This window comes from Schistocerca piceifrons, chromosome 1 (assembly GCF_021461385.2).
Source record: "Schistocerca piceifrons isolate TAMUIC-IGC-003096 chromosome 1, iqSchPice1.1, whole genome shotgun sequence".
Lineage (NCBI taxonomy): Eukaryota > Metazoa > Arthropoda > Insecta > Orthoptera > Acrididae > Schistocerca > Schistocerca piceifrons.
The window spans coordinates 396450789-396476535 of record NC_060138.1 but is presented as its reverse complement, the minus strand read 5'-3'; the positions used below and the strand labels follow the sequence as shown (position 1 = coordinate 396476535).

The following is a 25747-nucleotide window of genomic DNA, read 5'->3' as shown; positions in this document are numbered from 1 at the left end:
TGCGTGCGTGCGGCGGCGACGACGACGACGTTCGCGAGGAGCTAAGGTTATAACTCCAAACAATTTAATTAAAATTATCTGTGACCAGACCATAAGAGACGCTAACGAGGCATCCGAAGGCACTGTCCTGTGCCCCCATAAATTACCAGCCTAGCGTAATGCGGCTGCAAGTGCGGTCCGGCTAACCGCAAAAAAAAAAAAAAAAAAAATTACTTAAGATAATCTTAAATTAATTAAAAGAAATCGTGGTGTGTAAGCAACTAACTACTGGGCACATCAACAACTACGACAAGTTTTGCTACCAGCGGAATATCTGATCACTGCAGAATGTTAACCCATTTCAGGCTGTGTTTTAATTAATTTTAGGTGGGCAGATCCCGGCGGTACTGCAATGCCGGGCCAACCCGCTACAGAGGTGGAGCAAGCCCCTAGCACTCCGTCAGAAGCCAAAAATGAGTTTAATATTCTGGTCGTGTGATGCAGGACGTATCAGATATTAAGCTGATAAGAACAGATACTACACTTTTTTTCCCTCCTACCTCCCCTATAGCCCTACCTTTTCCTCTCCAAAAATGCCGCCATCCTCTAGTGTCGACGCAGCACGTAAAGCAGGGTGTTGTTAGTAGCAAGACTTATTGCCATAAACCGAAAATAAAAGCGGAGGCATACTCTGCTATGCCTCAGGGGGCGACGACACACTACTCAGAAACACACCTCCCTCTGCAGGTGTGAGGCAAGTGATGATTTTAAAAACTAAATAGAAAGAAATAAATAAAGACAGAAATGAAGGCAAAATAAAAAAAAAACAGCGACGCAGCACACTCAAACGAACTGGCGAGATAATCCCATCGCCCATAGAATTAACAAAGTAATAATCCTCTAAGATAGATTATGCGTTTTCCAATTTTCCAATAATTTTTCATACAAGGTTCACACAATTCGCATGTTACCAATTTCCATATTATCAGTATCACAGGACAGTCTACTCTAGTGATGCCCAGAAGGCCAATATCAAATCTGGGGTATGGGTAAGTCAAGGGTAGTTTGAAAGTCCGAGTGACAAAGATCCAGGGGTACACTCAGGCAATTCTTATACGAGGTGCCTTAGTTAGCCCGGAACACCTTTTGATAACCATGAACCATTGCAACTTTAAGAAATCTTGCAAAAGTAATGGTATATTTCCGGTCAGATTCCGCCAGGCGATGCTGGCTCCAAAGGTAGTCCATGAAAGAGACAGCATCTGCGAGGCAAAGGTCATAGATCGTGAAAATGGTTTGGCCCAAGAGACACACCATTGCGTTACGTCGTGTTCGGGGGTTGGTCTGAATACCAGGGTTAAGGAACCAGTCGACTGACACATAGTCCAGTGTAGTCCCACCGATCAGCGTTAATAGCACACGTGCAAGGTCCCACACTTCTGTGACGTGAGGGCATAGGAGACGATGCTCTCTGGTGTCTACGTCACCACATCGGCCGCAAGCAGCCGAGGGCCATAGGAGGATGGCCGCCAGGCGATGATTAGTGGGTATTAAATTGTTTACAACGCGATACCATAGCGCTGAAACTTCTGTGGGAAGGGCTAGGTGGTTGATATTAGCCCAAGCGTGGTGCCAGATGACCGACGGTCGTCTGTCCTCCAATTTGTGTGGTGTGAGCTGGCCTCGAAGCGCCTAGTAAAGGCACTTCGATGTGCGTGCCTTGTCGGTGGCCAGTGCTAGGATGTAACTTTGATTGAGGTGATAGTCCTTGACTGTCGTCATCCGGAATGGAATATGTGTCAAGCATACTGGTGCACGCGCCGATTGTAGGCGATAACGGTCGAAAAGCACCGCTGTTGTCCCACCTGGGTCAATCTCACGCAAAGTGGCGATACGGTGAATCAGGATTGCCGCACATTTGTGGGGAAAGTCAATGAGTCCAAGGCGACTATCGACTTTTGGCAGTGTACAAGTCTGTGCATCAACTTTGAATAGTGCACGCCGCCACAATAGGCAATATACTGTTTGTGAGATGGCTCTGCTGGTTTGTTTCGGTAGCGTAAGGAGTTGTGCTACATTCCATGCCCGTGATAGGATGTAAGTATTAATCAGTTGGATTCGTTGATGGAGGTCGAGTCGTTGATCAGTGTCACTCACGCAAAGTCCTCTGATGCGCGTGAGAATCCGCCTGCACGTGAGTGTTAACATGCGCTGTGGACAGGCAGTCACCTCAAGACCCAAGATACGTTGTTCCCCTACAATCCGGTAGCATGGGCGTTCGATGGTCAATGATCGTGGTCCTAGTGGGATTAGCACCATTTTGTTGGATTTTAACATGGCACCGGATGCTCGTTCATAAACGTGGAGGACTCGGCGAACCGAATCGATGTCCCTGGCGTTTGCTACAAACACACCTACACCATCCGCCTGCGCCACACTGCGGAAGGTGACGCCTGGGAAAGGAACACCATCGACCATCCCTCCGATGTCACGCAGCATGGGGTACAGCGCCAAAGCGATAAAATACACTGACAAGGGACACCCTTGTCGAACTGATCGTCTGATGGGAATTGGTCATGATCTGCAACCGTTCACAATGATTGTGGAATTTGCTCCATCCAAGAAGTGCCGGATGACTCTTATGAAGTGCTCCCCGAAACCCATCCGCTACATAACGGCCAGCAGGTAGGATGGGAGACCCTATCGGAGGCACCGGCGAAATCTAGGGATCAATTGCAGCCGGGGTTCGAGCGTCGGCGGTGGGTGAGTAAGACAGCATCACGGTATATAGAAGCAGCGGTGAAGGTGGTTCGATTCGAAACGCCACATGATTGAGTGGGACAAAGTACCTTATTCATTCCCTGTTTAACACGTGAAGCCACACTTCGTGCCACCAACTAAAAATCAGTGTTAAGAACGGTGATGGGACGTACGTCTTTAGCCCATCAGTGACCTGTGACCTTTGGATTAAAGCCAATACGTACAGCTAGAAAATCGGCGGGTAGCTCGCAACCAGCAAAAATCTCCTTGCACATTTTGCAGAAGCGGTCTCCTAACAGGCCGGAAAACCTAGCACTTCGATTAGTGCTGGAATGGCACAATCGAAGGGCGGTATCCTTGCGGAGTACCGCCAGAGATGAAAAACGGCAGTGCCAGGGCCTAAATGCTTGCAGCGTGTGCGTTCCACATGAGGGAGTGACATACGGTGGTGCGGGCTGATATGGCAACAGGCGACCGTCGAAAACATCGCAAAAGCAAGTGCCGGAAGGAACGACAATATACGAGAGCACTCGTCAACAGCCCAGTACTACCCTCCATGTCGAGGAGTAAACTGCGACTCCTATTTGAACGCCGCTAGCTGCCAGGGCAGTGGAGAAGCCGTGAGGCCGCCCCACAGCAGCGTCAGGCCGGTGCGAGCTATACTGGCGCGAGCTACACCTAGCCGAGTGCTTACGTCGTCCACCACCTACTGCATATGTGTGTGTGCGTGTGTACACACGTATTCTGCGTGCGTGCGACGACGACGTTCGCGAGGAGCTAAGGTTATAACTCCAAACAATTTAATTAAAATTATCTGTGACCAGACCATAAGAGACGCTAACGAGGCATCCGAAGGCACTGTCCTGTGCCCCCATAAATTACCAGCCTAGCGTAATGCGGCTGCAAGTGCGGTCCGGCTAACCGCAAAAAAAAAAAAAAAAAAAAATTACTTAAGATAATCTTAAATTAATTAAAAGAAATCGTGGTGTGTAAGCAACTGACTACTGGGCACATCAACAACTACGACAAGTTTTGCTACCAGCGGAATATCTGATCACTGCAGAATGTTAACCCATTTCAGGCTGTGTTTTAATTAATTTTAGGTGGGCCGATCCCGGCGGTACTGCAATGCCGGGCCAACCCGCTACAGAGGTGGAGCAAGCCCCTAGCACTCCGTCAGAAGCCAAAAATGAGTTTAATATTCTGGTCGTGTGATGCAGGACGTATCAGATATTAAGCTGATAAGAACAGATACTACACTTCTTTTCCCTCCTACCTCCCCTATAGCCCTACCTTTTCCTCTCCAAAAATGCCGCCATCCTCTAGTGTCGACGCAGCACGTAAAGCAGGGTGTTGTTAGTAGCAAGACTTATTGCCATAAACCGAAAATAAAAGCGGAGGCATACTCTGCTATGCCTCAGGGGGCGACGACACACTACTCAGAAACACACCTCCCTCTGCAGGTGTGAGGCAAGTGATGATTTTAAAAACTAAATAGAAAGAAATAAATAAAGACAGAAATGAAGGCAAAATAAAAAAAAAACAGCGACGCAGCACACTCAAACGAACTGGCGAGATAATCCCATCGCCCATAGAATTAACAAAGTAATAATCCTCTAAGATAGATTATGCGTTTTCCAATTTTCCAATAATTTTTCATACAAGGTTCACACAATTCGCATGTTACCAATTTCCATATTATCAGTATCACAGGACAGTCTACTCTAGTGATGCCCAGAAGGCCAATATCAAATCTGGGGTATGGGTAAGTCAAGGGTAGTTTGAAAGTCCGAGTGACAAAGATCCAGGGGTACACTCAGGCAATTCTTATACGAGGTGCCTTAGTTAGCCCGGAACACCTTTTGATAACCATGAACCATTGCAACTTTAAGAAATCTTGCAAAAGTAATGGTATATTTCCGGTCAGATTCCGCCAGGCGATGCTGGCTCCAAAGGTAGTCCATGAAAGAGACAGCATCTGCGAGGCAAAGGTCATAGATCGTGAAAATGGTTTGGCCCAAGAGACACACCATTGCGTTACGTCGTGTTCGGGGGTTGGTCTGAATACCAGGGTTAAGGAACCAGTCGACTGACACATAGTCCAGTGTAGTCCCACCGATCAGCGTTAATAGCACACGTGCAAGGTCCCACACTTCTGTGACGTGAGGGCATAGGAGACGATGCTCTCTGGTGTCTACGTCACCACATCGGCCGCAAGCAGCCGAGGGCCATAGGAGGATGGCCGCCAGGCGATGATTAGTGGGTATTAAATTGTTTACAACGCGATACCATAGCGCTGAAACTTCTGTGGGAAGGGCTAGGTGGTTGATATTAGCCCAAGCGTGGTGCCAGATGACCGACGGTCGTCTGTCCTCCAATTTGTGTGGTGTGAGCTGGCCTCGAAGCGCCTAGTAAAGGCGCTTCGATGTGCGTGCCTTGTCGGTGGCCACTGCTAGGATGTAACTTTGATTGAGGTGATAGTCCTTGACTGTCGTCATCCGGAATGGAATATGTGTCAAGCATACTGGTGCACGCGCCGATTGTAGGCGATAACGGTCGAAAAGCACCGCTGTTGTCCCACCTGGGTCAATCTCACGCAAAGTGGCGATACGGTGAATCAGGATTGCCGCACATTTGTGGGGAAAGTCAATGAGTCCAAGGCGACTATCGACTTTTGGCAGTGTACAAGTCTGTGCATCAACTTTGAATAGTGCACGCCGCCACAATAGGCAATATACTGTTTGTGAGATGGCTCTGCTGGTTTGTTTCGGTAGCGTAAGGAGTTGTGCTACATTCCATGCCCGTGATAGGATGTAAGTATTAATCAGTTGGATTCGTTGATGGAGGTCGAGTCGTTGATCAGTGTCACTCACGCAAAGTCCTCTGATGCGCGTGAGAATCCGCCTGCACGTGAGTGTTAACATGCGCTGTGGACAGGCAGTCACCTCAAGACCCAAGATACGTTGTTCCCCTACAATCCGGTAGCATGGGCGTTCGATGGTCAATGATCGTGGTCCTAGTGGGATTAGCACCATTTTGTTGGATTTTAACATGGCACCGGATGCTCGTTCATAAACGTGGAGGACTCGGCGAACCGAATCGATGTCCCTGGCGTTTGCTACAAACACACCTACACCATCCGCCTGCGCCACACTGCGGAAGGTGACGCCTGGGAAAGGAACACCATCGACCATCCCTCCGATGTCACGCAGCATGGGGTACAGCGCCAAAGCGATAAAATACACTGACAAGGGACACCCTTGTCGAACTGATCGTCTGATGGGAATTGGTCATGATCTGCAACCGTTCACAATGATTGTGGAATTTGCTCCATCCAAGAAGTGCCGGATGACTCTTATGAAGTGCTCCCCGAAACCCATCCGCTACATAACGGCCAGCAGGTAGGATGGGAGACCCTATCGGAGGCACCGGCGAAATCTAGGGATCAATTGCAGCCGGGGTTCGAGCGTCGGCGGTGGGTGAGTAAGACAGCATCACGGTATATAGAAGCAGCGGTGAAGGTGGTTCGATTCGAAACGCCACATGATTGAGTGGGACAAAGTACCTTATTCATTCCCTGTTTAACACGTGAAGCCACACTTCGTGCCACCAACTAAAAATCAGTGTTAAGAACGGTGATGGGACGTACGTCTTTAGCCCATCAGTGACCTGTGACCTTTGGATTAAAGCCAATACGTACAGCTAGAAAATCGGCGGGTAGCTCGCAACCAGCAAAAATCTCCTTGCACATTTTGCAGAAGCGGTCTCCTAACAGGCCGGAAAACCTAGCACTTCGATTAGTGCTGGAATGGCACAATCGAAGGGCGGTATCCTTGCGGAGTACCGCCAGAGATGAAAAACGGCAGTGCCAGGGCCTAAATGCTTGCAGCGTGTGCGTTCCACATGAGGGAGTGACATACGGTGGTGCGGGCTGATATGGCAACAGGCGACCGTCGAAAACATCGCAAAAGCAAGTGCCGGAAGGAACGACAATATACGAGAGCACTCGTCAACAGCCCAGTACTACCCTCCATGTCGAGGAGTAAACTGCGACTCCTATTTGAACGCCGCTAGCTGCCAGGGCAGTGGAGAAGCCGTGAGGCCGCCCCACAGCAGCGTCAGGCCGGTGCGAGCTATACTGGCGCGAGCTACACCTAGCCGAGTGCTTACGTCGTCCACCACCTACTGCATATGTGTGTGTGCGTGTGTACACACGTATTCTGCGTGCGTGCGACGACGACGTTCGCGAGGAGCTAAGGTTATAACTCCAAACAATTTAATTAAAATTATCTGTGACCAGACCATAAGAGACGCTAACGAGGCATCCGAAGGCACTGTCCTGTGCCCCCATAAATTACCAGCCTAGCGTAATGCGGCTGCAAGTGCGGTCCGGCTAACCGCAAAAAAAAAAAAAAAAAAAAAATTACTTAAGATAATCTTAAATTAATTAAAAGAAATCGTGGTGTGTAAGCAACTGACTACTGGGCACATCAACAACTACGACAAGTTTTGCTACCAGCGGAATATCTGATCACTGCAGAATGTTAACCCATTTCAGGCTGTGTTTTAATTAATTTTAGGTGGGCCGATCCCGGCGGTACTGCAATGCCGGGCCAACCCGCTACAGAGGTGGAGCAAGCCCCTAGCACTCCGTCAGAAGCCAAAAATGAGTTTAATATTCTGGTCGTGTGATGCAGGACGTATCAGATATTAAGCTGATAAGAACAGATACTACACTTCTTTTCCCTCCTACCTCCCCTATAGCCCTACCTTTTCCTCTCCAAAAATGCCGCCATCCTCTAGTGTCGACGCAGCACGTAAAGCAGGGTGTTGTTAGTAGCAAGACTTATTGCCATAAACCGAAAATAAAAGCGGAGGCATACTCTGCTATGCCTCAGGGGGCGACGACACACTACTCAGAAACACACCTCCCTCTGCAGGTGTGAGGCAAGTGATGATTTTAAAAACTAAATAGAAAGAAATAAATAAAGACAGAAATGAAGGCAAAATAAAAAAAAAACAGCGACGCAGCACACTCAAACGAACTGGCGAGATAATCCCATCGCCCATAGAATTAACAAAGTAATAATCCTCTAAGATAGATTATGCGTTTTCCAATTTTCCAATAATTTTTCATACAAGGTTCACACAATTCGCATGTTACCAATTTCCATATTATCAGTATCACAGGACAGTCTACTCTAGTGATGCCCAGAAGGCCAATATCAAATCTGGGGTATGGGTAAGTCAAGGGTAGTTTGAAAGTCCGAGTGACAAAGATCCAGGGGTACACTCAGGCAATTCTTATACGAGGTGCCTTAGTTAGCCCGGAACACCTTTTGATAACCATGAACCATTGCAACTTTAAGAAATCTTGCAAAAGTAATGGTATATTTCCGGTCAGATTCCGCCAGGCGATGCTGGCTCCAAAGGTAGTCCATGAAAGAGACAGCATCTGCGAGGCAAAGGTCATAGATCGTGAAAATGGTTTGGCCCAAGAGACACACCATTGCGTTACGTCGTGTTCGGGGGTTGGTCTGAATACCAGGGTTAAGGAACCAGTCGACTGACACATAGTCCAGTGTAGTCCCACCGATCAGCGTTAATAGCACACGTGCAAGGTCCCACACTTCTGTGACGTGAGGGCATAGGAGACGATGCTCTCTGGTGTCTACGTCACCACATCGGCCGCAAGCAGCCGAGGGCCATAGGAGGATGGCCGCCAGGCGATGATTAGTGGGTATTAAATTGTTTACAACGCGATACCATAGCGCTGAAACTTCTGTGGGAAGGGCTAGGTGGTTGATATTAGCCCAAGCGTGGTGCCAGATGACCGACGGTCGTCTGTCCTCCAATTTGTGTGGTGTGAGCTGGCCTCGAAGCGCCTAGTAAAGGCGCTTCGATGTGCGTGCCTTGTCGGTGGCCACTGCTAGGATGTAACTTTGATTGAGGTGATAGTCCTTGACTGTCGTCATCCGGAATGGAATATGTGTCAAGCATACTGGTGCACGCGCCGATTGTAGGCGATAACGGTCGAAAAGCACCGCTGTTGTCCCACCTGGGTCAATCTCACGCAAAGTGGCGATACGGTGAATCAGGATTGCCGCACATTTGTGGGGAAAGTCAATGAGTCCAAGGCGACTATCGACTTTTGGCAGTGTACAAGTCTGTGCATCAACTTTGAATAGTGCACGCCGCCACAATAGGCAATATACTGTTTGTGAGATGGCTCTGCTGGTTTGTTTCGGTAGCGTAAGGAGTTGTGCTACATTCCATGCCCGTGATAGGATGTAAGTATTAATCAGTTGGATTCGTTGATGGAGGTCGAGTCGTTGATCAGTGTCACTCACGCAAAGTCCTCTGATGCGCGTGAGAATCCGCCTGCACGTGAGTGTTAACATGCGCTGTGGACAGGCAGTCACCTCAAGACCCAAGATACGTTGTTCCCCTACAATCCGGTAGCATGGGCGTTCGATGGTCAATGATCGTGGTCCTAGTGGGATTAGCACCATTTTGTTGGATTTTAACATGGCACCGGATGCTCGTTCATAAACGTGGAGGACTCGGCGAACCGAATCGATGTCCCTGGCGTTTGCTACAAACACACCTACACCATCCGCCTACGCCACACTGCGGAAGGTGACGCCTGGGAAAGGAACACCATCGACCATCCGTCCGATGTCACGCAGCATGGGGTACAGCGCCAAAGCGATAAAATACACTGACAAGGGACACCCTTGTCGAACTGATCGTCTGATGGGAATTGGTCGTGATCTGCAACCGTTCACAATGATTGTGGAATTTGCTCCATCCAAGAAGTGCCGGATGACTCTTATGAAGTGCTCCCCGAAACCCATCCGCTACATAACGGCCAGCAGGTAGGATGGGAGACCCTATCGGAGGCACCGGCGAAATCTAGGGATCAATTGCAGCCGGGGTTCGAGCGTCGGCGGTGGGTGAGTAAGACAGCATCACGGTATATAGAAGCAGCGGTGAAGGTGGTTCGATTCAAAACGCCACATGATTGAGTGGGACAAAGTACCTTATTCATTCCCTGTTTAAGGCGTGAAGCCACACTTCGTGCCACCAACTTATAATCAGTGTTAAGAACGGTGATGGGACGTACGTCTTTAGCCCATCAGTGACCTGTGACCTTTGGATTAAAGCCAATACGTACAGCTAGAAAATCGGTGGGTAGCTCGCAACCAGCAAAAATCTCCTTGCACATTTTGCAGAAGCGGTCTCCTAACAGGCCGGAAAACCTAGCACTTCGATTAGTGCTGGAATGGCACAATCGAAGGGCGGTATCCTTGCGGAGTACCGCCAGAGATGAAAAACGGCAGTGCCAGGGCCTAAATGCTTGCAGCGTGTGCGTTCCACATGAGGGAGTGACATACGGTGGTGCGGGCTGATATGGCAACAGGCGACCGTCGAAAACATCGCAAAAGCAAGTGCCGGAAGGAACGACAATATACGAGAGCACTCGTCAACAGCCCAGTACTACCCTCCATGTCGAGGAGTAAACTGCGACTCCTATTTGAACGCCGCTAGCTGCCAGGGCAGTGGAGAAGCCGTGAGGCCGCCCCACAGCAGCGTCAGGCCGGTGCGAGCTATACTGGCGCGAGCTACACCTAGCCGAGTGCTTACGTCGTCCACCACCTACTGCATATGTGTGTGTGCGTGTGTACACACGTATTCTGCGTGCGTGCGACGACGACGTTCGCGAGGAGCTAAGGTTATAACTCCAAACAATTTAATTAAAATTATCTGTGACCAGACCATAAGAGACGCTAACGAGGCATCCGAAGGCACTGTCCTGTGCCCCCATAAATTACCAGCCTAGCGTAATGCGGCTGCAAGTGCGGTCCGGCTAACCGCAAAAAAAAAAAAAAAAAAAAATTACTTAAGATAATCTTAAATTAATTAAAAGAAATCGTGGTGTGTAAGCAACTGACTACTGGGCACATCAACAACTACGACAAGTTTTGCTACCAGCGGAATATCTGATCACTGCAGAATGTTAACCCATTTCAGGCTGTGTTTTAATTAATTTTAGGTGGGCCGATCCCGGCGGTACTGCAATGCCGGGCCAACCCGCTACAGAGGTGGAGCAAGCCCCTAGCACTCCGTCAGAAGCCAAAAATGAGTTTAATATTCTGGTCGTGTGATGCAGGACGTATCAGATATTAAGCTGATAAGAACAGATACTACACTTCTTTTCCCTCCTACCTCCCCTATAGCCCTACCTTTTCCTCTCCAAAAATGCCGCCATCCTCTAGTGTCGACGCAGCACGTAAAGCAGGGTGTTGTTAGTAGCAAGACTTATTGCCATAAACCGAAAATAAAAGCGGAGGCATACTCTGCTATGCCTCAGGGGGCGACGACACACTACTCAGAAACACACCTCCCTCTGCAGGTGTGAGGCAAGTGATGATTTTAAAAACTAAATAGAAAGAAATAAATAAAGACAGAAATGAAGGCAAAATAAAAAAAAACAGCGACGCAGCACACTCAAACGAACTGGCGAGATAATCCCATCGCCCATAGAATTAACAAAGTAATAATCCTCTAAGATAGATTATGCGTTTTCCAATTTTCCAATAATTTTTCATACAAGGTTCACACAATTCGCATGTTACCAATTTCCATATTATCAGTATCACAGGACAGTCTACTCTAGTGATGCCCAGAAGGCCAATATCAAATCTGGGGTATGGGTAAGTCAAGGGTAGTTTGAAAGTCCGAGTGACAAAGATCCAGGGGTACACTCAGGCAATTCTTATACGAGGTGCCTTAGTTAGCCCGGAACACCTTTTGATAACCATGAACCATTGCAACTTTAAGAAATCTTGCAAAAGTAATGGTATATTTCCGGTCAGATTCCGCCAGGCGATGCTGGCTCCAAAGGTAGTCCATGAAAGAGACAGCATCTGCGAGGCAAAGGTCATAGATCGTGAAAATGGTTTGGCCCAAGAGACACACCATTGCGTTACGTCGTGTTCGGGGGTTGGTCTGAATACCAGGGTTAAGGAACCAGTCGACTGACACATAGTCCAGTGTAGTCCCACCGATCAGCGTTAATAGCACACGTGCAAGGTCCCACACTTCTGTGACGTGAGGGCATAGGAGACGATGCTCTCTGGTGTCTACGTCACCACATCGGCCGCAAGCAGCCGAGGGCCATAGGAGGATGGCCGCCAGGCGATGATTAGTGGGTATTAAATTGTTTACAACGCGATACCATAGCGCTGAAACTTCTGTGGGAAGGGCTAGGTGGTTGATATTAGCCCAAGCGTGGTGCCAGATGACCGACGGTCGTCTGTCCTCCAATTTGTGTGGTGTGAGCTGGCCTCGAAGCGCCTAGTAAAGGCGCTTCGATGTGCGTGCCTTGTCGGTGGCCACTGCTAGGATGTAACTTTGATTGAGGTGATAGTCCTTGACTGTCGTCATCCGGAATGGAATATGTGTCAAGCATACTGGTGCACGCGCCGATTGTAGGCGATAACGGTCGAAAAGCACCGCTGTTGTCCCACCTGGGTCAATCTCACGCAAAGTGGCGATACGGTGAATCAGGATTGCCGCACATTTGTGGGGAAAGTCAATGAGTCCAAGGCGACTATCGACTTTTGGCAGTGTACAAGTCTGTGCATCAACTTTGAATAGTGCACGCCGCCACAATAGGCAATATACTGTTTGTGAGATGGCTCTGCTGGTTTGTTTCGGTAGCGTAAGGAGTTGTGCTACATACCATGCCCGTGATAGGATGTAAGTATTAATCAGTTGGATTCGTTGATGGAGGTCGAGTCGTTGATCAGTGTGACTCACGCAAAGTCCTCTGATGCGCGTGAGAATCCGCCTGCACGTGAGTGTTAACATGCGCTGTGGACAGGCAGTCACCTCAAGACCCAAGATACGTTGTTCCCCTACAATCCGGTAGCATGGGCGTTCGATGGTCAATGATCGTGGTCCTAGTGGGATTAGCACCATTTTGTTGGATTTTAACATGGCACCGGATGCTCGTTCATAAACGTGGAGGACTCGGCGAACCGAATCGATGTCCCTGGCGTTTGCTACAAACACACCTACACCATCCGCCTACGCCACACTGCGGAAGGTGACGCCTGGGAAAGGAACACCATCGACCATCCGTCCGATGTCACGCAGCATGGGGTACAGCGCCAAAGCGATAAAATACACTGACAAGGGACACCCTTGTCGAACTGATCGTCTGATGGGAATTGGTCGTGATCTGCAACCGTTCACAATGATTGTGGAATTTGCTCCATCCAAGAAGTGCCGGATGACTCTTATGAAGTGCTCCCCGAAACCCATCCGCTACATAACGGCCAGCAGGTAGGATGGGAGACCCTATCGGAGGCACCGGCGAAATCTAGGGATCAATTGCAGCCGGGGTTCGAGCGTCGGCGGTGGGTGAGTAAGACAGCATCACGGTATATAGAAGCAGCGGTGAAGGTGGTTCGATTCAAAACGCCACATGATTGAGTGGGACAAAGTACCTTATTCATTCCCTGTTTAAGGCGTGAAGCCACACTTCGTGCCACCAACTTATAATCAGTGTTAAGAACGGTGATGGGACGTACGTCTTTAGCCCATCAGTGACCTGTGACCTTTGGATTAAAGCCAATACGTACAGCTAGAAAATCGGTGGGTAGCTCGCAACCAGCAAAAATCTCCTTGCACATTTTGCAGAAGCGGTCTCCTAACAGGCCGGAAAACCTAGCACTTCGATTAGTGCTGGAATGGCACAATCGAAGGGCGGTATCCTTGCGGAGTACCGCCAGAGATGAAAAACCGCAGTGCCAGGGCCTAAATGCTTGCAGCGTGTGCGTTCCACATGAGGGAGTGACATACGGTGGTGCGGGCTGATATGGCAACAGGCGACCGTCGAAAACATCGCAAAAGCAAGTGCCGGAAGGAACGACAATATACGAGAGCACTCGTCAACAGCCCAGTACTACCCTCCATGTCGAGGAGTAAACTGCGACTCCTATTTGAACGCCGCTAGCTGCCAGGGCAGTGGAGAAGCCGTGAGGCCGCCCCACAGCAGCGTCAGGCCGGTGCGAGCTATACTGGCGCGAGCTACACCTAGCCGAGTGCTTACGTCGTCCACCACCTACTGCATATGTGTGTGCGTGTGTACACACGTATTCTGCGTGCGTGCGGCGGCGACGACGACGACGACGTTCGCGAGGAGCTAAGGTTATAACTCCAAACAATTTAATTAAAATTATCTGTGACCAGACCATAAGAGACGCTAACGAGGCATCCGAAGGCACTGTTCTGTGCCCCCATAAATTACCAGCCTAGCGTAATGCGGCTGCAAGTGCGGTCCGGCTAACCGCAAAAAAAAAAAAAAAAAAAAATTACTTAAGATAATCTTAAATTATTTAAAAGAAATCGTGGTGTGTAAGCAACTAACTACTGGGCACATCAACAACTACGACAAGTTTTGCTACCAGCGGAATATCTGATCACTGCAGAATGTTAACCCATTTCAGGCTGTGTTTTAATTAATTTTAGGTGGGCCGATCCCGGCGGTACTGCAATGCCGGGCCAACCCGCTACAGAGGTGGAGCAAGCCCCTAGCACTCCGTCAGAAGCCAAAAATGAGTTTAATATTCTGGTCGTGTGATGCAGGACGTATCAGATATTAAGCTGATAAGAACAGATACTACACTTCTTTCCCTCCTATCTCCCCTATAGCCCTACCTTTTCCTCTCCAAAAATGCCGCCATCCTCTAGTGTCGACGCAGCACGTAAAGCAGGGTGTTGTTAGTAGCAAGACTTATTGCCATAAACCGAAAATAAAAGCGGAGGCATACTCTGCTATGCCTCAGGGGGCGACGACACACTACTCAGAAACACACCTCCCTCTGCAGGTGTGAGGCAAGTGATGATTTTAAAAACTAAATAGAAAGAAATAAATAAAGACAGAAATGAAGGCAAAATAAAAAAAAAACAGCGACGCAGCACACTCAAACGAACTGGCGAGATAATCCCATCGCCCATAGAATTAACAAAGTAATAATCCTCTAAGATAGATTATGCGTTTTCCAATTTTCCAATAATTTTTCATACAAGGTTCACACAATTCGCATGTTACCAATTTCCATATTATCAGTATCACAGAACAGTCTACTCTAGTGATGCCCAGAAGGCCAATATCAAATCTGGGGTATGGGTAAGTCAAGGGTAGTTTGAAAGTCCGAGTGACAAAGATCCAGGGGTACACTCAGGCAATTCTTATACGAGGTGCCTTAGTTAGCCCGGAACACCTTTTGATAACCATGAACCATTGCAACTTTAAGAAATCTTGCAAAAGTAATGGTATATTTCCGGTCAGATTCCGCCAGGCGATGCTGGCTCCAAAGGTAGTCCATGAAAGAGACAGCATCTGCGAGGCAAAGGTCATAGATCGTGAAAATGGTTTGGCCCAAGAGACACACCATTGCGTTACGTCGTGTTCGGGGGTTGGTCTGAATACCAGGGTTAAGGAACCAGTCGACTGACACATAGTCCAGTGTAGTCCCACCGATCAGCGTTAATAGCACAAGTGCAAGGTCCCACACTTCTGTGACGTGAGGGCATAGGAGACGATGCTCTCTGGTGTCTACGTCACCACATCGGCCGCAAGCAGCCGAGGGCCATAGGAGGATGGCCGCCAGGCGATGATTAGTGGGTATTAAATTGTTTACAACGCGATACCATAGCGCTGAAACTTCTGTGGGAAGGGCTAGGTGGTTGATATTAGCCCAAGCGTGGTGCCAGATGACCGACGGTCGTCTGTCCTCCAATTTGTGTGGTGTGAGCTGGCCTCGAAGCGCCTAGTAAAGGCGCTTCGATGTGCGTGCCTTGTCGGTAGCCACTGCTAGGATGTAACTTTGATTGAGGTGATAGTCCTTGACTGTCGTCATCCGGAATGGAATATGTGTCAAGCATACTGGTGCACGCGCCGATTGTAGGCGATAACGGTCGAAAAGCACCGCTGTTGTCCCACCTGGGTCAATCTCACGCAAAGTGGCGATACGGTGAATCAGGATTGCCGCACATTTGTGGGGAAAGTCAATGAGTCCAAGGCGACTATCGACTTTTGGCAGTGTACAAGTCTGTGCATCAACTTTGAATAGTGCACGCCGCCACAATAGGCAATATACTGTTTGTGAGATGGCTCTGCTGGTTTGTTTCGGTAGCGTAAGGAGTTGTGCTACATACCATGCCCGTGATAGGATGTAAGTATTAATCAGTTGGATTCGTTGATGGAGGTCGAGTCGTTGATCAGTGTGACTCACGCAAAGTCCTCTGATGCGCGTGAGAATCCGCCTGCACGTGAGTGTTAACATGCGCTGTGGACAGGCAGTCACCTCAAGACCCAAGATACGTTGTTCCCCTACAATCCGGTAGCATGGGCGTTCGATGGTCAATGATCGTGGTCCTAGTGGGATTAGCACCATTTTGTTGGATTTTAACATGGCACCGGATGCTCGTTCATAAACGTGGAGGACTCGGCGAACCGAATCGATGTCCCTGGCGTTTGCTACAAACACACCTACACCATCCGCCTACGCCACACTGCGGAAGGTGACGCCTGGGAAAGGAACACCATCGACCATCCCTCCGATGTCACGCAGCATGGGGTACAGCGCCAAAGCGATAAAATACACTGACAAGGGACACCCTTGTCGAACTGATCGTCTGATGGGAATTGGTCGTGATCTGCAACCGTTCACAATGATTGTGGAATTTGCTCCATCCAAGAAGTGCCGGATGACTCTTATGAAGTGCTCCCCGAAACCCATCCGCTACATAACGGCCAGCAGGTAGGATGGGAGACCCTATCGGAGGCACCGGCGAAATCTAGGGATCAATTGCAGCCGGGGTTCGAGCGTCGGCGGTGGGTGAGTAAGACAGCATCACGGTATATAGAAGCAGCGGTGAAGGTGGTTCGATTCGAAACGCCACATGATTGAGTGGGACAAAGTACCTTATTCATTCCCTGTTTAACACGTGAAGCCACACTTCGTGCCACCAACTTATAATCAGTGTTAAGAACGGTGATGGGACGTACGTCTTTAGCCCATCAGTGACCTGTGACCTTTGGATTAAAGCCAATACGTACAGCTAGAAAATCGGCGGGTAGCTCGCAACCAGCAAAAATCTCCTTGCACATTTTGCAGAAGCGGTCTCCTAACAGGCCGGAAAACCTAGCACTTCGATTAGTGCTGGAATGGCACAATCGAAGGGCGGTATCCTTGCGGAGTACCGCCAGAGATGAAAAACCGCAGTGCCAGGGCCTAAATGCTTGCAGCGTGTGCGTTCCACATGAGGGAGTGACATACGGTGGTGCGGGCTGATATGGCAACAGGCGACCGTCGAAAACATCGCAAAAGCAAGTGCCGGAAGGAACGACAATATACGAGAGCACTCGTCAACAGCCCAGTACTACCCTCCATGTCGAGGAGTAAACTGCGACTCCTATTTGAACGCCGCTAGCTGCCAGGGCAGTGGAGAAGCCGTGAGGCCGCCCCACAGCAGCGTCAGGCCGGTGCGAGCTATACTGGCGCGAGCTACACCTAGCCGAGTGCTTACGTCGTCCACCACCTACTGCATATGTGTGTGTGCGTGTGTACACACGTATTCTGCGTGCGTGCGGCGGCGACGACGACGACGACGTTCGCGAGGAGCTAAGGTTATAACTCCAAACAATTTAATTAAAATTATCTGTGACCAGACCATAAGAGACGCTAACGAGGCATCCGAAGGCACTGTCCTGTGCCCCCATAAATTACCAGCCTAGCGTAATGCGGCTGCAAGTGCGGTCCGGCTAACCGCAAAAAAAAAAAAAAATTACTTAAGATAATCTTAAATTAATTAAAAGAAATCGTGGTGTGTAAGCAACTAACTACTGGGCACATCAACAACTACGACAAGTTTTGCTACCAGCGGAATATCTGATCACTGCAGAATGTTAACCCATTTCAGGCTGTGTTTTAATTAATTTTAGGTGGGCCGATCCCGGCGGTACTGCAATGCCGGGCCAACCCGCTACAGAGGTGGAGCAAGCCCCTAGCACTCCGTCAGAAGCCAAAAATGAGTTTAATATTCTGGTCGTGTGATGCAGGACGTATCAGATATTAAGCTGATAAGAACAGATACTACACTTCTTTCCCTCCTACCTCCCCTATAGCCCTACCTTTTCCTCTCCAAAAATGCCGCCATCCTCTAGTGTCGACGCAGCACGTAAAGCAGGGTGTTGTTAGTAGCAAGACTTATTGCCATAAACCGAAAATAAAAGCGGAGGCATACTCTGCTATGCCTCAGGGGGCGACGACACACTACTCAGAAACACACCTCCCTCTGCAGGTGTGAGGCAAGTGATGATTTTAAAAACTAAATAGAAAGAAATAAATAAAGACAGAAATGAAGGCAAAATAAAAAAAAACAGCGACGCAGCACACTCAAACGAACTGGCGAGATAATCCCATCGCCCATAGAATTAACAAAGTAATAATCCTCTAAGATAGATTATGCGTTTTCCAATTTTCCAATAATTTTTCATACAAGGTTCACACAATTCGCATGTTACCAATTTCCATATTATCAGTATCACAGAACAGTCTACTCTAGTGATGCCCAGAAGGCCAATATCAAATCTGGGGTATGGGTAAGTCAAGGGTAGTTTGAAAGTCCGAGTGACAAAGATCCAGGGGTACACTCAGGCAATTCTTATACGAGGTGCCTTAGTTAGCCCGGAACACCTTTTGATAACCATGAACCATTGCAACTTTAAGAAATCTTGCAAAAGTAATGGTATATTTCCGGTCAGATTCCGCCAGGCGATGCTGGCTCCAAAGGTAGTCCATGAAAGAGACAGCATCTGCGAGGCAAAGGTCATAGATCGTGAAAATGGTTTGGCCCAAGAGACACACCATTGCGTTACGTCGTGTTCGGGGGTTGGTCTGAATACCAGGGTTAAGGAACCAGTCGACTGACACATAGTCCAGTGTAGTCCCACCGATCAGCGTTAATAGCACACGTGCAAGGTCCCACACTTCTGTGACGTGAGGGCATAGGAGACGATGCTCTCTGGTGTCTACGTCACCACATCGGCCGCAAGCAGCCGAGGGCCATAGGAGGATGGCCGCCAGGCGATGATTAGTGGGTATTAAATTGTTTACAACGCGATACCATAGCGCTGAAACTTCTGTGGGAAGGGCTAGGTGGTTGATATTAGCCCAAGCGTGGTGCCAGATGACCGATGGTCGTCTGTCCTCCAATTTGTGTGGTGTGAGCTGGCCTCGAAGCGCCTAGTAAAGGCGCTTCGATGTGCGTGCCTTGTCGGTGGCCACTGCTAGGATGTAACTTTGATTGAGGTGATAGTCCTTGACTGTCGTCATCCGGAATGGAATATGTGTCAAGCATACTGGTGCACGCGCCGATTGTAGGCGATAACGGTCGAAAAGCACCGCTGTTGTCCCACCTGGGTCAATCTCACGCAAAGTGGCGATACGGTGAATCAGGATTGCCGCACATTTGTGGGGAAAGTCAATGAGTCCAAGGCGACTATCGACTTTTGGCAGTGTACAAGTCTGTGCATCAACTTTGAATAGTGCACGCCGCCACAATAGGCAATATACTGTTTGTGAGATGGCTCTGCTGGTTTGTTTCGGTAGCGTAAGGAGTTGTGCTACATACCATGCCCGTGATAGGATGTAAGTATTAATCAGTTGGATTCGTTGATGGAGGTCGAGTCGTTGATCAGTGTGACTCACGCAAAGTCCTCTGATGCGCGTGAGAATCCGCCTGCACGTGAGTGTTAACATGCGCTGTGGACAGGCAGTCACCTCAAGACCCAAGATACATTGTTCCCCTACGATCCGGTAGCATGGGCGTTCGATGGTCAATGATCGTGGTCCTAGTGGGATTAGCACCATTTTGTTGGATTTTAACATGGCACCGGATGCTCGTTCATAAACGTGGAGGACTCGGCGAACCGAATCGATGTCCCTGGCGTTTGCTACAAACACACCTACACCATCCGCCTACGCCACACTGCGGAAGGTGACGCCTGGGAAAGGAACACCATCGACCATCCGTCCGATGTCACGCAGCATGGGGTACAGCGCCAAAGCGATAAAATACACTGACAAGGGACACCCTTGTCGAACTGATCGTCTGATGGGAATTGGTCGTGATCTGCAACCGTTCACAATGATTGTGGAATTTGCTCCATCCAAGAAGTGCCGGATGACTCTTATGAAGTGCTCCCCGAAACCCATCCGCTACATAACGGCCAGCAGGTAGGATGGGAGACCCTATCGGAGGCACCGGCGAAATCTAGGGATCAATTGCAGCCGGGGTTCGAGCGTCGGCGGTGGGTGAGTAAGACAGCATCACGGTATATAGAAGCAGCGGTGAAGGTGGTTCGATTCGAAACGCCACATGATTGAGTGGGACAAAGTACCTTATTCATTCCCTGTTTAAGACGTGAAGCCACACTTCGTGCCACCAACTTATAATCAGTGTTAAGAACGGTGATGGGACGTACGTCTTTAGCCCATCAGTGACCTGTGACCTTTGGATTAAAGCCAATACGTACAGCTAGAAAATCGGCGGGTAGCTCGCAACCAGCAAAAATCTCCTTGCACATTTTGCAGAAGCGGTCTCCTAACAGGCCGGAAAACCTAGCACTTCGATTAGTGCTGGAATGGCACAATCGAAGGGCGGTATCCTTGCGGAGTACCGCCAGAGATGAAAAACCGCAGTGCCAGGGCCTAAATGCTTGCAGCGTGTGCGTTCCACATGAGGGAGTGACATACGGTGGTGCGGGCTGATATGGCAACAGGCGACCGTCGAAAACATCGCAAAAGCAAGTGCCGGAAGGAACGACAATATACGAGAGCACTCGTCAACAGCCCAGTACTACCCTCCATGTCGAGGAGTAAACTGCGACTCCTATTTGAACGCCGCTAGCTGCCAGGGCAGTGGAGAAGCCGTGAGGCCGCCCCACAGCAGCGTCAGGCCGGTGCGAGCTATACTGGCGCGAGCTACACCTAGCCGAGTGCTTACGTCGTCCACCACCTACTGCATATGTGTGTGTGCGTGTGTACACACGTATTCTGCGTGCGTGCGGCGGCGACGACGACGACGTTCGCGAGGAGCTAAGGTTATAACTCCAAACAATTTAATTAAAATTATCTGTGACCAGACCATAAGAGACGCTAACGAGGCATCCGAAGGCACTGTCCTGTGCCCCCATAAATTACCAGCCTAGCGTAATGCGGCTGCAAGTGCGGTCCGGCTAACCGCAAAAAAAAAAAAAAAAAAAAAAAATTACTTAAGATAATCTTAAATTAATTAAAAGAAATCGTGGTGTGTAAGCAACTAACTACTGGGCACATCAACAACTACGACAAGTTTTGCTACCAGCGGAATATCTGATCACTGCAGAATGTTAACCCATTTCAGGCTGTGTTTTAATTAATTTTAGGCGGGCCGATCCCGGCGGTACTGCAATGCCGGGCCAACCCGCTACAGAGGTGGAGCAAGCCCCTAGCACTCCGTCAGAAGCCAAAAATGAGTTTAATATTCTGGTCGTGTGATGCAGGACGTATCAGATATTAAGCTGATAAGAACAGATACTACACTTCTTTCCCTCCTACCTCCCCTATAGCCCTACCTTTTCCTCTCCAAAAATGCCGCCATCCTCTAGTGTCGACGCAGCACGTAAAGCAGGGTGTTGTTAGTAGCAAGACTTATTGCCATAAACCGAAAATAAAAGCGGAGGCATACTCTGCTATGCCTCAGGGGGCGACGACACACTACTCAGAAACACACCTCCCTCTGCAGGTGTGAGGCAAGTGATGATTTTAAAAACTAAATAGAAAGAAATAAATAAAGATTGAAATGAAGGCAAAATAAAAAAAAAACAGCGACGCAGCGCACTCAAACGAACTGGCGAGATAATCCCATCGCCCATAGAATTAACAAAGTAATAATCCTCTAAGATAGATTATGCGTTTTCCAATTTTCCAATAATTTTTCATACAAGGTTCACACAATTCGCATGTTACCAATTTCCATATTATCAGTATCACAGAACAGTCTACTCTAGTGATGCCCAGAAGGCCAATATCAAATCTGAGGTATGGGTAAGTCAAGGGTAGTTTGAAAGTCCGAGTGACAAAGATCCAGGGGTACACTCAGGCAATTCTTATACGAGGTGCCTTAGTTAGCCCGGAACACCTTTTGATAACCATGAACCATTGCAACTTTAAGAAATCTTGCAAAAGTAATGGTATATTTCCGGTCAGATTCCGCCAGGCGATGCTGGCTCCAAAGGTAGTCCATGAAAGAGACAGCATCTGCGAGGCAAAGGTCATAGATCGTGAAAATGGTTTAGCCCAAGAGACACACCATTGCGTTACGTCGTGTTCGGGGGTTGGTCTGAATACCAGGGTTAAGGAACCAGTCGACTGACACATAGTCCAGTGTAGTCCCACCGATCAGCGTTAATAGCACACGTGCAAGGTCCCACACTTCTGTGACGTGAGGGCATAGGAGACGATGCTCTCTGGTGTCTACGTCACCACATCGGCCGCAAGCAGCCGAGGGCCATAGGAGGATGGCCGCCAGGCGATGATTAGTGGGTATTAAATTGTTTACAACGCGATACCATAGCGCTGAAACTTCTGTGGGAAGGGCTAGGTGGTTGATATTAGCCCAAGCGTGGTGCCAGATGACCGACGGTCGTCTGTCCTCCAATTTGTGTGGTGTGAGCTGGCCTCGAAGCGCCTAGTAAAGGCACTTCGATGTGCGTGCCTTGTCGGTGGCCAGTGCTAGGATGTAACTTTGATTGAGGTGATAGTCCTTGACTGTCGTCATCCGGAATGGAATATGTGTCAAGCATACTGGTGCACGCGCCGATTGTAGGCGATAACGGTCGAAAAGCACCGCTGTTGTCCCACCTGGGTCAATCTCACGCAAAGTGGCGATACGGTGAATCAGGATTGCCGCACATTTGTGGGGAAAGTCAATGAGTCCAAGGCGACTATCGACTTTTGGCAGTGTACAAGTCTGTGCATCAACTTTGAATAGTGCACGCCGCCACAATAGGCAATATACTGTTTGTGAGATGGCTCTGCTGGTTTGTTTCGGTAGCGTAAGGAGTTGTGCTACATACCATGCCCGTGATAGGATGTAAGTATTAATCAGTTGGATTCGTTGATGGAGGTCGAGTCGTTGATCAGTGTGACTCACGCAAAGTCCTCTGATGCGCGTGAGAATCCGCCTGCACGTGAGTGTTAACATGCGCTGTGGACAGGCAGTCACCTCAAGACCCAAGATACGTTGTTCCCCTACAATCCGGTAGCATGGGCGTTCGATGGTCAATGATCGTGGTCCTAGTGGGATTAGCACCATTTTGTTGGATTTTAACATGGCACCGGATGCTCGTTCATAAACGTGGAGGACTCGGCGAACCGAATCGATGTCCCTGGCGTTTGCTACAAACACACCTACACCATCCGCCTACGCCACACTGCGGAAGGTGACGCCTGGGAAAGGAACACCATCGACCATCCGTCCGATGTCACGCAGCATGGGGTACAGCGCCAAAGCGATAAAATACACTGACAAGGGACACCCTTGTCGAACTGATCGTCTGATGGGAATTGGTCGTGATCTGCAACCGTTCACAATGATTGTGGAATTTGCTCCATCCAAGAAGTGCCGGATGACTCTTATGAAGTGCTCCCCGAAACCCATCCGCTACATAACGGCCAGCAGGTAGGATGGGAGACCCTATCGGAGGCACCGGCGAAATCTAGGGATCAATTGCAGCCGGGGTTCGAGCGTCGGCGGTGGGTGAGTAAGACAGCATCACGGTATATAGAAGCAGCGGTGAAGGTGGTTCGATTCGAAACGCCACATGATTGAGTGGGATAAAGTACCTTATTCATTCCCTGTTTAAGACGTGAAGCCACACTTCGTGCCACCAACTTATAATCAGTGTTAAGAACGGTGATGGGACGTACGTCTTTAGCCCATCAGTGACCTGTGACCTTTGGATTAAAGCCAATACGTACAGCTAGAAAATCGGCGGGTAGCTCGCAACCAGCAAAAATCTCCTTGCACATTTTGCAGAAGCGGTCTCCTAACAGGCCGGAAAACCTAGCACTTCGATTAGTGCTGGAATGGCACAATCGAAGGGCGGTATCCTTGCGGAGTACCGCCAGAGATGAAAAACCGCAGTGTCAGGGCCTAAATGCTTGCAGCGTGTGCGTTCCACATGAGGGAGTGACATACGGTGGTGCGGGCTGATATGGCAACAGGCGACCGTTGAAAACATCGCAAAAGCAAGTGCCGGAAGGAACGACAATATACGAGAGCACTCGTCAACAGCTCAGTACTACCCTCCATGTCGAGGAGTAAACTGCGACTCCTATTTGAACGCCGCTAGCTGCCAGGGCAGTGGAGAAGCCGTGAGGCCGCCCCACAGCAGCGTCAGGCCGGTGCGAGCTATACTGGCGCTAGCTACACCTAGCCGAGTGCTTACGTCGTCCACCACCTACTGCATATGTGTGTGTGCGTGTGTACACACGTATTCTGCGTGCGTGCGGCGGCGACGACGACGACGTTCGCGAGGAGCTAAGGTTATAACTTCAAACAATTTAATTAAAATTATCTGTGACCAGACCATAAGAGACGCTAACGAGGCATCCGAAGGCACTGTCCTGTGCCCCCATAAATTACCAGCCTAGCGTAATGCGGCTGCAAGTGCGGTCCGGCTAACCGCAAAAAAAAAAAAAAAAAAAAAAAAAAAATTACTTAAGATAATCTTAAATTAATTAAAAGAAATCGTGGTGTGTAAGCAACTAACTACTGGGCACATCAACAACTACGACAAGTTTTGCTACCAGCGGAATATCTGATCACTGCAGAATGTTAACCCATTTCAGGCTGTGTTTTAATTAATTTTAGGTGGGCCGATCCCGGCGGTACTGCAATGCCGGGCCAACCCGCTACAGAGGTGGAGCAAGCCCCTAGCACTCCGTCAGAAGCCAAAAATGAGTTTAATATTCTGGTCGTGTGATGCAGGACGTATCAGATATTAAGCTGATAAGAACAGATACTACACTTCTTTCCCTCCTACCTCCCCTATAGCCCTACCTTTTCCTCTCCAAAAATGCCGCCATCCTCTAGTGTCGACGCAGCACGTAAAGCAGGGTGTTGTTAGTAGCAAGACTTATTGCCATAAACCGAAAATAAAAGCGGAGGCATACTCTGCTATGCCTCAGGGGGCGACGACACACTACTCAGAAACACACCTCCCTCTGCAGGTGTGAGGCAAGTGATGATTTTAAAAACTAAATAGAAAGAAATAAATAAAGACAGAAATGAAGGCAAAATAAAAAAAAAAAACAGCGACGCAGCGCACTCAAACGAACTGGCGAGATAATCCCATCGCCCATAGAATTAACAAAGTAATAATCCTCTAAGATAGATTATGCGTTTTCCAATTTTCCAATAATTTTTCATACAAGGTTCACACAATTCGCATGTTACCAATTTCCATATTATCAGTATCACAGAACAGTCTACTCTAGTGATGCCCAGAAGGCCAATATCAAATCTGGGGTATGGGTAAGTCAAGGGTAGTTTGAAAGTCCGAGTGACAAAGATCCAGGGGTACACTCAGGCAATTCTTATACGAGGTGCCTTAGTTAGCCCGGAACACCTTTTGATAACCATGAACCATTGCAACTTTAATAAATCTTGCAAAAGTAATGGTATATTTCCGGTCAGATTCCGCCAGGCGATGCTGGCTCCAAAGGTAGTCCATGAAAGAGACAGCATCTGCGAGGCAAAGGTCATAGATCGTGAAAATGGTTTGGCCCAAGAGACACACCATTGCGTTACGTCGTGTTCGGGGGTTGGTCTGAATACCAGGGTTAAGGAACCAGTCGACTGACACATAGTCCAGTGTAGT

At 48.9% G+C, this 25747-nt stretch overlaps 8 pseudogenes; all 8 read right to left on the bottom strand.

The window, feature by feature from the left end:
• Nucleotides 1-361: 361 nt before the first annotated feature.
• Nucleotides 362-574, bottom strand: LOC124721138 (annotated as a pseudogene).
• A 3263-nt stretch (nucleotides 575-3837) lies between these two features.
• Nucleotides 3838-4050, bottom strand: LOC124720738 (annotated as a pseudogene).
• Nucleotides 4051-7314: 3264 nt separating this feature from the next.
• LOC124720727 lies at nucleotides 7315-7527 on the bottom strand (annotated as a pseudogene).
• A 3263-nt stretch (nucleotides 7528-10790) lies between these two features.
• Nucleotides 10791-11003, bottom strand: LOC124720716 (annotated as a pseudogene).
• A 3272-nt stretch (nucleotides 11004-14275) lies between these two features.
• On the bottom strand, nucleotides 14276-14487 carry LOC124721107 (annotated as a pseudogene).
• A 3269-nt stretch (nucleotides 14488-17756) lies between these two features.
• LOC124721096 lies at nucleotides 17757-17968 on the bottom strand (annotated as a pseudogene).
• Nucleotides 17969-21242: 3274 nt separating this feature from the next.
• LOC124721285 lies at nucleotides 21243-21454 on the bottom strand (annotated as a pseudogene).
• A 3279-nt stretch (nucleotides 21455-24733) lies between these two features.
• Nucleotides 24734-24945, bottom strand: LOC124721093 (annotated as a pseudogene).
• Between the last annotated feature and the right edge of the window lie 802 nt (nucleotides 24946-25747).